This window comes from Dermacentor silvarum, chromosome 11 (genome assembly GCF_013339745.2).
Source record: "Dermacentor silvarum isolate Dsil-2018 chromosome 11, BIME_Dsil_1.4, whole genome shotgun sequence".
Taxonomy (NCBI): Eukaryota; Metazoa; Arthropoda; class Arachnida; order Ixodida; family Ixodidae; genus Dermacentor; species Dermacentor silvarum.
Window position 1 is genome coordinate 29,402,020 of NC_051164.1, and position 10,788 is coordinate 29,412,807.

Below are 10,788 nucleotides of genomic sequence, written 5' to 3' on the forward strand. Positions count from 1 at the left end.
GTCATCCCAGTTGTTGTCATGCCGCCTTCGAGTGCACCACTGTATGCTTACAAATCCGGTGAGCACTCGACCAGTGGAGAGGACCGTATTAGTTCAATCGAGAATGCTGTAACTAACGTTGTACGTTGGGCTTGTTGGTATAACAGGATGGAGTTGACTAACGTTGCACGTTGGGCTTGTTGGTATAACATGATGGATCGTGTGTGTGTTGTCTGTGTTCTTCCTCTTGTGTCCTGTTTCTAATGCGCTACGCCTTTTGCCTCCATAATGCTGTAACACATCCTTTACACCGAAATGTCATAATGAAGCAGGGCCTTCAGACGAGCAAGGGATATCGGGAGCGAGAACGCCTAGCATTAGAGTTACACACTCTAATGCGAGCCCATTTTGCGAGTTGTTCTTTTTAAACTTCACCACATACCGGATGGGCCCTCACTTTTGGTGGGATGGCTATATAGCTGAAAACGAAACCGGTCTGAAATCTTATTTGCATTAAAATGTTGGCTGAAGCAGAAGGTAGTGCAGTCGAGAATTCGGGCCGCTCCCGAAGACACCCCAGTAAAAGAAAGAAAAGAAAAAAAGAAAAAGAAGAAAAAAAGAAGAAAAATATCAGTCTGACGCTCCTTCTAATCACCTCATACAAGGGGTGACGCGTTCGAGTTCCGTGCTCAGTGGCTCTGCTCCATTCTAACTTTCAACTCGCTCAGGAACACATTGCCATCGATCTTCAGCAGGAGGCTAAATCACCATCCAACTTTTCTTTCTTTTCTTGTGTGCGTGCCATTTTGTGTGTGCGTGTACGCATTTACCTCTATCAAAATGGCACTGCGCAGGTACTGCTGGTTTGTGTACCGAGAGCCTATGTGCGTCTGTTCAGCGCCGCCGCAAAAAGACACCGAGTGCACGACGGCTGTTGGCGAGGACTGGGACTGCGCGCCCATGGGTGCCGCCTACTCCAGCGCCGCCGTCGACAAGTAGGGACGCACTGTTGCTGTCACAAGCCTTCCCACAATGGAAGCGCCGCTCAAGGACATTCGACTGACCCTTTCGTCCTCTCTCACGTCCTGCAGTGCGTGCAGGACGTGAGAGCTTGCATTTGCAGAGGTCGCGACCTTCGTCGCATAAGCCTCGCAAGGTGCCTTGAATCGCGAAGCTTGGAGCGGACACGTAGCAATGGTGCCGGACATTTCGGTGAACCTTTCGTGCTTTTCAGAGACGGCGCGAAACGGTATGCACGGTGGGATCGCTGTAACTCATCCTTTGTCATTGGTGATCGTGACGCGAGACACTGTGCTTTCACGTGGCATTGTTTATTTACTCCGTACGAACTAGTAATATGGATGCAGCAGTTTATAAGAGTCGCACAGAAGAAGCAATTCATCCGCTTTGCCCACGTCAATGTTTACTTTGTGTGCGCTACACACGCCGCACAGTCACTCCCCGGTAAGGGTGTGCTCCGCTTTTAGTATACGCAGGCTAATTTTTGTGATAATATTTAGCACGCGATGTTTTCATGGGGCGGCGGCAACTCTTCATTACCGTGTCGGCGTATAGGCGAGAGCGTCTACGCCATTTGGTGGGCACTCTGATGCCACCATTAACTGCAACGTGATACGTATTACTTTCTTTCTCACATGATACATCCGTTTCGTTATCTCCGATAAAAATGTTGGTTTATGTACTTACGCGGAAACTCATAGAATACAGGCTGTGTATCAGATGGTAACATATAAAAGCGTGCTCTATAAGAACATTTGCATACCTACAGCCTAAGAATTCTGACATCGCAGTTGTGTCGATACGGACACTCTGGGTTTCGCCGAGTGCCAATTTAGTCGTCGCTTACTGTAAAAGTCGGCAGCCCGAGCACACCAGCCTGTAAAAGAGAAGCGGTGTGCCGCAGTAGAGTTACTATATATGGCTCCCGTAGGCAGCATAAACAGCAACAATATACTATGGTCTCTCAGCGCTATCCGCAGGAGGTTCGAGAAACCTTGATTCTCGCAAATCGGTGCCTTATACAGGGTGCTTTATTTCAGCTGCACCAAATTTTTTGAAAATTGCCTGTGGCAGATAGCACAATTCTAATCCTTGATCTAAACTACTCATCTAAACTACTCGATGAGGCGGCCACTAGTTCCACGAGAAATCAAAACGTTTAATTGAATAATTAACATAATTAACATTATTGACACGCATACACTGTTTATTTTTCACCGGTGGCCGATTTCCACCGGCTAACAAATGTTAAACGTTATCGCTCGGCGCAGGACGCGCCTGTATCGGAAGTTTCTAGAACGTTATCGATGCTTCTTTCCGTTGCCTGTTTTCACCGACGCTTATGTTATCTGATTGTATGACCGACGCGAATTGTCTAGAACTTTGTGGAAGACACGCGGGCACCAGGAAATAATCTGGAACATTCGATGACTCATGTATAAAAGCCGACGCGTTTCGCCGCTGATCAGATTTTTGACGATCACCGACTGTGTTCGCCGCTATCGTTGTGCTTCGAGTGTAGCTTGCTTTTGTGGGCACAGGTTCGCCCAATAAAGAATCAGTTTCGTCATACACAGTTTTAAGACTGTTTACTTCAGCGTCTCAACTACGTGACATCTGGTGGAGGTGCTAGTGCGTTCATGCAGTGAACGCCCCCGCAAAGCCGCGATCCAAGCCCGAAACCGGAGGACAACGCCAACGTCGCCAAGGACCATCGAGCAAGCCGTAGGCAGCAAGGACTTCTCCCGGAGTACGGACTTCTTCCCGAGAAGACCACAGCGATCAAGGCCAAGTCAACGACTCCAATGGCAGTCCCAGCGTCCCCCATCCTGCTGCAACAACCTCGGGAGCCACCGACCTTTCGTGGATCATCGGCTGAAGACCCTGAAACATGGCTGGAGACATACGAGAGGACCGCGACGTTCAACAAATGGAGCGACGACGACAAGCTGCGCCATGTTTATTTTTCATTGGATGATGCTGCTCGGACCTGGTTTGAGAACAGAGAGACCACCCTGGTGACGTGGGACCTATTTCGTGAGAACTTCGTGAGGACCTTCACGAGTGTCGTACAAAAGGTTCTCTTAGAAATCAGAGTGCAATTGCCGAACGAGAACATCGCGATCTTCACGGAGGAGATGACTCGCCTCTTCCGCCACGCCGACCCCCACATGTCCGAGGAAAAGAAAATTCGGTTCTTGATGCGGGGCGTCAATGAGCAACTATTCGTCGGACTGATGCGCAACCCGCCCAAGACTGTCGCAGAATTTGTTTCGGAGGCTACAACGATCGAGAAGACGCTTGAAATGCGCGCCAGGCAATACAACCGCCGTGCCCTGACCAACCACGCCGATGCTCAAGCCCTAGGCGTCGACGACCTGCGCGAGACAATCAGAGCGGTCGTTCGCGAGGAGCTGCAGAAGCTCTTTCCCAGATCGCAGCCTCAAGTAGCATCTATCGCCGACATCGTCAAAGAAGAAGTTCAGCGCTCACTTGGAGTTCCCGATGTGCAGCTGCAATCGCCGCAACCCCAGCCGGAAGCGCTGACTTACGCCACCGTTGCCCGTCGTCAAGGCCCTCCTTCACGCTCGCACCAGGGCTCCGTAAAGCCGCAGTTCCGTCGCCCACCGCCGCCGCCGCAGCCAGCACGCCCGCCCGTCACCGAGCGCAGCTACCCGAGATAGACGGACATTTCGCGCGCCTCCGACCACCGCCCGCTCTGCTATCACTGCGGGGAAGCCGGCCATGTCTACCGCCGATGCCCATACCGTGAGATGGGCCTACGAGGGTTCGCCGTCAACGCACCACGTCCACAGCTTCGCGAGCGGCCACGTGATATCGCCGACTACATCGCCGGAACGCAGTGGAAACCCCGACGTCCTTCGCGTTCGCCATCGCCGGGACGCTTCCTGTCACCGCAGCGCTAACCATACACTGGCCCAGCCCGGGGCCGGTCCGTGAGCCCCTATCCGGGAAACTAAAAGCAGCAACCGATGGAGGTGCGGTTGCTGTGTGACGCAATGCCGAAGATACTCCGCCGCCGACGAAGAAGATTTGCGGATCATCACGACGACATATCAGCACGCCGCCTGGCAACAGACTTGACAACACTTCGCCGCCGAAAGACGACCTTCCGACGCGACATAACAGCAGCACAGTAAGTCGACGCAGCCGTGATCCGACGCCACGACTTAACCGTAACTCCAGACGATGGTCTACCGACCTAGACGTACAAATCGATGGTCATAACGTCACCGCTCTCGTCGACACTGGAGCCGACTATTCCGTCTTCAGTGGCGCGTTCGGCGCCAAGTTGAAGAAGGTGAAGACTGCCTGGCAAGGACACGATATCCGGACAGTGGGATGCCACCTAATAACGCCGGCTGGAATCTGCACAGCGCGAGTCACGGTAAACAACCGCACTTACCCAGCGAGCTTCGTAATTCTGCAGCACTGCTCCAGGGATGTCATCCTAGGCATGGACTTTCTAAACCAACACGGTGCAGTCATCTACTTAAGGTCCAAGTCGATAACGCTTTCAACACACAACGCGATACCACCGGATACAAATATCAGTTCCCATGCCTTGAATGTGCTAGAAGAACAAGTCACCCGTTCCACCTCGCTCCAGCATAATTATTTCCATCGGTACCGGAGTGCCTGCAGACATGGAGGGCGTCATCGAGGGCGATCATCACTTACTGCTTGACCGTGAAATTTGCGTCGCTAGAGGCATAGCTGAGCTACGTGAAGGGAAAGCAAGAGTGTTGCTCACGAACTTCAGCCCCGAATACAATCGCATTAACAAAGGCACCACTGTCGCCTGCATCGACGAAATAGTACAAGCAAGCAGTACGTTTCGCCTTCACGGATTCTAGTGCACCTGCAACGACAACTGCAGTACCTGAACCAACTTTCGACGTCAATCAGAAACTTCCCAATCATAAGAAAGAACAGCTAAAAGCTCTGCTCCTACAATACAAGGACTGCTTCTCGTCGTCGTCAAAAGTTCGACAAACCCCTGTCGCTAAGCACCGCATCATAACCGACGAACATGTCCGCCCAATCCGTCAGAGCCCGTACCGAGTTTCGGCGCGCGAACGCGAGGCCATAAGGCAACAAGTCGATGAAATGCTACGCGACGACATTATCCAGCCGTCCAAGAGTCCGTGGGCGTCCCCTGTGGTGTTAGTGAAGAAGAAGGATGGAACCCTACGCTTCTCCGTCGATTATCGTCGCCTAACAAGATCACGAAGAAGGACGTATACCCCCTTCCACGGATCGACGACGCCTTGGATCGACTCTACAACGCAAAGTATTTTTCGTCGATGGACCTCAAAGCCGGCTACTGGCAAATCGAAGTCGACGAGAGGGACCGGGAGAAGACTGCCTTTATAACACCAGACGGACTGTTCGAGTTCAAGGTCATGCCGTTTGGTCTTTGCTCAGCACCTGCGACTTTCCAAGTTCTGGCAGGCTTGAAGTGGCAGACTTGCCTCGTCTATTTGGACGACGTCGTTGTGTTTGCCTCAAGCTTCGAAGAACACCTGCGGCGCCTTGAAACTGTTCTTCAAGCAGTCAAAGCCTCCGGACTCACGTTAAAGCCAGAAAAGTGCCGCTTCGCATATGAGGAGCTCTTGTTTTTGGTCCATGTCATCAACAAGTCTGGAGTCCGCCCCGAACCTCAGAAAACTGCGGCCATCTCCAACTTTCCTCCGCCCGCTGACAAGAAGGCAGTGCGTAGATTTCTTGGACTGTGCGCCTATTACAGGCGCTTCGTCAAGGATTTTTCACGGATCGCTGAGCCACTGACGTACCTCACGAAGGCCTACGTCGAGTTCAAGTGGGAGACGCCGCAAGTCGAAGCATTTTAAGAACTGAAGCGACGCCTGCAATCGCCGCCAATACTTGCACATTTCGACGAAAACGCTGATACCGAAGTCCACACCGACGCAAGCAGTGTAGGACTCGGCGCCGTGCTTGTGCAGAGGACTGACGGACTAGAAAGGGTTGTAAGTTGCGCTAGCCGGTCGCTGTCGAAGGCGGAAACAAATTCTTCCACAGCCGAAAAGGAGTGGCTCGCCATCATCTGGGCTACATCAAAGTTTCGCTCCTACCTCTATGGCAGGCCCTTCAAAGTTGTGAGCGACCACCACGCGTTGTGTTGGCTTGCTAACTTGAAGGATCCTTCAGGTCGCCTCGCACAATGGAGTCTGAGACTTCAAGCATTCGACATCACCGTCGTTTACAAGTCCGGGCGAAATCACTCAGACGCCGACTGCTTGTCTCACGCCCCTGTCGAACCGCCGCCACAGGACAACCAGGATGACGATACTTTCTTGAGACCCATCAGTGCCGACGAATTCGCCGAACAACAGCGAGCCGACCCGGAACTAAGGAGCCTTGTAGACTACTTGGAAGGCAAGACCGTCATTGCGCCCAAGGTGTTCAGGCAAGGATTGGCGTCGTTTTTCTTGCAAAACGACATTCTCCTAAACAACTTCTCACCTCTCCGAGCCAACTACCTCCTCGTGGTACCCTCAGCACTGCGTCCAGAGATTCTGCAAGCTCTCCATGACGGCCCAACGGCTGGACACCTTGGTTTTTCCCGCACGGTCGCGAGGATACAAGAAAAATACTACTGGCCTCGCCTCTCTACGGACGTCGCCCATTACGTAAGGACATACCGGGACTGTCAGCGACGCAAAACACCGCCGACAAGCCCAGCCGGACTTCTACCGCCGATCGAACCACCTCGCCGACCGTTCCAGCAGATCGGGATGGACTTATTGGGGCCTTTTCCAACGTCGACGTCCGGGAATAAATGAATCGTCGTAGCTACGGACTATCTCACCCGCTACGCCGAAACAAAAGCCTTGCCCAAAGGCAGTGCCGCCGAGGTAGCCCGATTCTTCGTTGAGAACCTCCTCCTGCGTCACGGTGCCCCAGGAGTCCTCATCACCGACAGAGGTACGGCCTTTACGGCAGAACTAACTCAAGCCATCCTGCGATACAGCCACAGAAGCCATCGCCGGACCACCGCCTACCACCCGCAGACGAATGGCCTCACCGAGCACCTAAATAAGACCAACGCCGACATGCTGGCAATGTAAGTACGCCGACGTCGAACACAAGACTTGGGATGCCATCCTTCCGTACGTGAACTTCGCATACAACATGGCTGTGCAAGAAACGACGCACATGGCGCCATTCAACCTGGTCTACGAAAGGAACCCGGCAACGACGCTTGATGCCATACTACCGGACGTCACCGACGAAGAAAATCTCGACGATGCCACCAATTTGCAGCGTGCCGAAGAAGGTCGACAGCTCGCCCGCCTGCGCATCAAGAACCAGCAGAGGACCGACCACCGACACTACAATCTTCGACGACGCTACGTCGACTACCATCCCGGCGACCGTGTTTGGGTCTGGGTCTGGACGCCGACGAGGACTTAGCAAGAAACTGTTACGTCGTTATTTCGGACCCTATAAGATCATCCGACGTAATCGCGCACTGGACAATGAGGTCGTGCCAGACGGCATCTTGCAATCACAGCGACGCCGCGCACGACCTGAAGTCATCCACGTGGTGCGTCTTAAGCCTGTCTACGCCCGCTGACGAGCTTAGGTACTTTGTTACCTTGTTATTTTTTTTTTCTTTTTTACGTGTCGTTTTGTTTTCGCTTTCGCGTTTGTTTGTAGCATCGGGACGATGCTGTTTAAGGGGAGGGTATTGACACGTGTACATGTCTATCTTTCACCGGTGGCCGATTTCCACCGGCTAACAAATTTTAAAAGTTATCACTCGGCGCTGGACGCGCTTGTATCTGAAGTTTCTAGAACGTTATCGATGCTTCTTTCCGTTGCCTGTTTTCACCGACGCTTATGTTATCTGATTTTATGACCGACGCGAATTGTCTAGAACTTTCTGGAAGACACGCGGGCACAAGGAAATAATCTGGAACATTCGATGACTCATGTATAAAAGCCGACGCGTTTCGCCGCTGATCAGATTTTCGACGATCGCCGACTGTGTTCGCCGCTATCGTTGTGCTTCCAGTGTAGCTTGCTTTTGTGGGCACAGGTTCGCCCAATAAAGAATCAGTTTCGTCATACACAGTTTTAGGACTGTTTACTTCAGCGTCACAACTACGTGACATTATTATGCTAATTAACTTTCTATTGAATTGCATTACAGTGCATATTTCAATCTACGAATTGTAGCACGGGCGGTCACAAGGCGTATCCACTTGGAACGAATTTTAGGACTGAACCAGTTTCTAGATATTAATTTTGAAAGTGTCCAACGAAGTGCATTGGCGTTCCAGTTACCGTCTTGAAGAAAGTATGCGTTGCTCTGCTACCGCAAACACCAGAGACCAGCGGAGCTGGGAAAAGCCTAGTAAAGAAGTGGCAAATCACGCACTTAGTTTCCTGGCGCTCAGGATTTCTTCGCGATGTTCTGCGTAGTATCGTGATGAATTCAATCGGCCACGTTGACAAACCTCCGGATCTTCATTTCCTCGCCTACGCGAACTCTCGGCTTCCCTCAGTCTAAACTCGGGATGTTCTCTTCTGCGACACTTGGTTCCAGCTTCCCTAGCTCTCGCTTCAGTCTTTCGGAAGCAACTAGTGTCCAGTTCTCTGGTCAAAACCTGCTGAGCCGCCGCTAGAGGCATCGGCTGCAGTCGCGGACACCAGGCGCATTCGGCGCGAACGCGGGGAAACGCGATCAGCGTCGGCAGCAGCTCTACGCGTCCCACTACCACATGCCTCACTCCTCCTCTTCTCCTCGCATTCGCTATGCTGCGCGATGCTATTTTTATACTCTGCTTACACTCTCTCTCTCAGCTCTCTCTCCCCTAGCTCGGCAAAGCTATTAGGAGGTGGTTGGAAACCCACCGCCGAATGCGGTACAGCTGCCCCCACCGCAGAGGCCTCCTGTCCCCATCGCCACGGAGCTGCCCGGGATTTCGAAGAGGCGCTCGCCCGCTTGCGCCCTGCAGCAGACGGCCGCCTGCCTCCTGGACGAGACCCTCGGAGACCACCTCCTGGTGTACGTCGACGGTTCGGTGGTACCGGACACCGGCTCTGCCACGGCGGCCTGCCCGGCACCAGCCCTGCAGAAGAGCAGGCAGTGTCGACTGCCCAGACACGCCAGCTCGACTGCAGCGGAGGTGGCAGGCCTCCACCTGGCCGTCGACCTACTCTCCGAGGAGCTTCCTGGGGTACCAGCGGCCATCCTCTGCGACTCCAAGGCAGCCCTCCTCGGCCTGCAGAGGCCAGAAAGCGCCAGCCTTGGAGTCGCACTGCTGTCTACCCGGCTGACAGCGCTGCAGGACGCAGGCCACCCGGTGTCCCTGCACTGGATCCCCGCCCACGTAGGGATCCCGGGCAACGAGGCAGCCGACACCCTGGCGAAGGACGCCCACCACACCACTGTGCCCCTCAGTCGGGCCGTGACGGAGGGCGACTTCACAGGACTGAGGCTGCGGCGACACCTGGCGACCCACCACCCAGACAAACGGGTGGCACTGGGATGCCCCCCACAACCACTCCCCCAGCGAGGCCTGGCTCGCAGGGAGACCTCGCTCCTTCTCCGGCTCCGCATCGGCTGCAGCTGGACGGCAGCACGCAGCTACCGACTGGGACGAGCGACGTCCCCGGCCTGCAGCTCCTGCGGGGAGCCGGAGACGATCGAACATCTCCTGCTGGCCTGCCCGGCGTACCTCCAGCAGCGGGGCCCACTCCTGCAGGAGTTCCGCCGCCTGGGCCTCCCCTCTGGCAAGGAGGAAGATCTCCTCTTCCCCGGCCGACGCCACCTTTCTGCACTTCGAGGCGTCGTGGAGTTCCTTGACTCGTCAGGGCTCTCCGCACGCCTCTAAGGACATTTCTAAAAGCGGGAAGGCCTCACGGCCTCCCACCCCACCCCGGGCCTGACCGGCCTGGCACAACACCCCTGCAGACTCTGCGGCACACCAAGGCCTTCCATCTCGGCCTGATACGTGCCGCCTATGCCTGTCGGTTTTGCTTCGCCCAGCCATGGCGGCTCCACTCTATCCCTTCTTTCGCTCCCACTTACCCCTCCCCGTTGGCGCTGAGCCGTGCTCCCTCAAGGGCTGCAGAAGATAGCGCCAACCTTTCCCTCAAGAACCACTTATCATCAAGCTATTGCATAGCTGGTATGGGGTTGTTAGGCAACGCAGTGACGTCATAGCTCGGCGAGGTTTTGTGGCTCGCGGCACAACTTACGGCCGGCTAAAACAGCTCCACTGTTGAAAACGCTTTTTATGCATTGAAGCACAAAAGTAACTGGAGCACCGATGCATTTCGTCGGACACTTTGAAGATTGATATGTCGAAACTAGCGGAGCCCAGAAAATTCGTTCGAAGTGGATATACCTTGGAAATTCACTAGCTACAGTTCGTAGATTAAGATTGGTGCCGTAAAATAATTAATTTAAAAGTTATTTAGCGTAATTATGTTAGGTATTCAATCAGGCATTTTGATTTTTCGGCGAAGTTATGACCGCCTCATCGAGTAGTTTAGATCAAGCATTAGAATTGTGCTATCTGCAGCAGGCAATTAAAAAAAATTGGTGCAGATAAAATAAAACGCCCCGCAGACTGATTTCACGACGAGTTTCCCTACTCCACCGCTGCCGCAAAGCATGTCGCTAGCAGTAGTCCTTATAGCGGGCTGAAGGGCAACTATGCTAACAAGTGTGTTCTGTTACTGCCATTAAAAAAGTCGCAGTTTTGCCCGAAAAGCGAAGCATCGATTGCG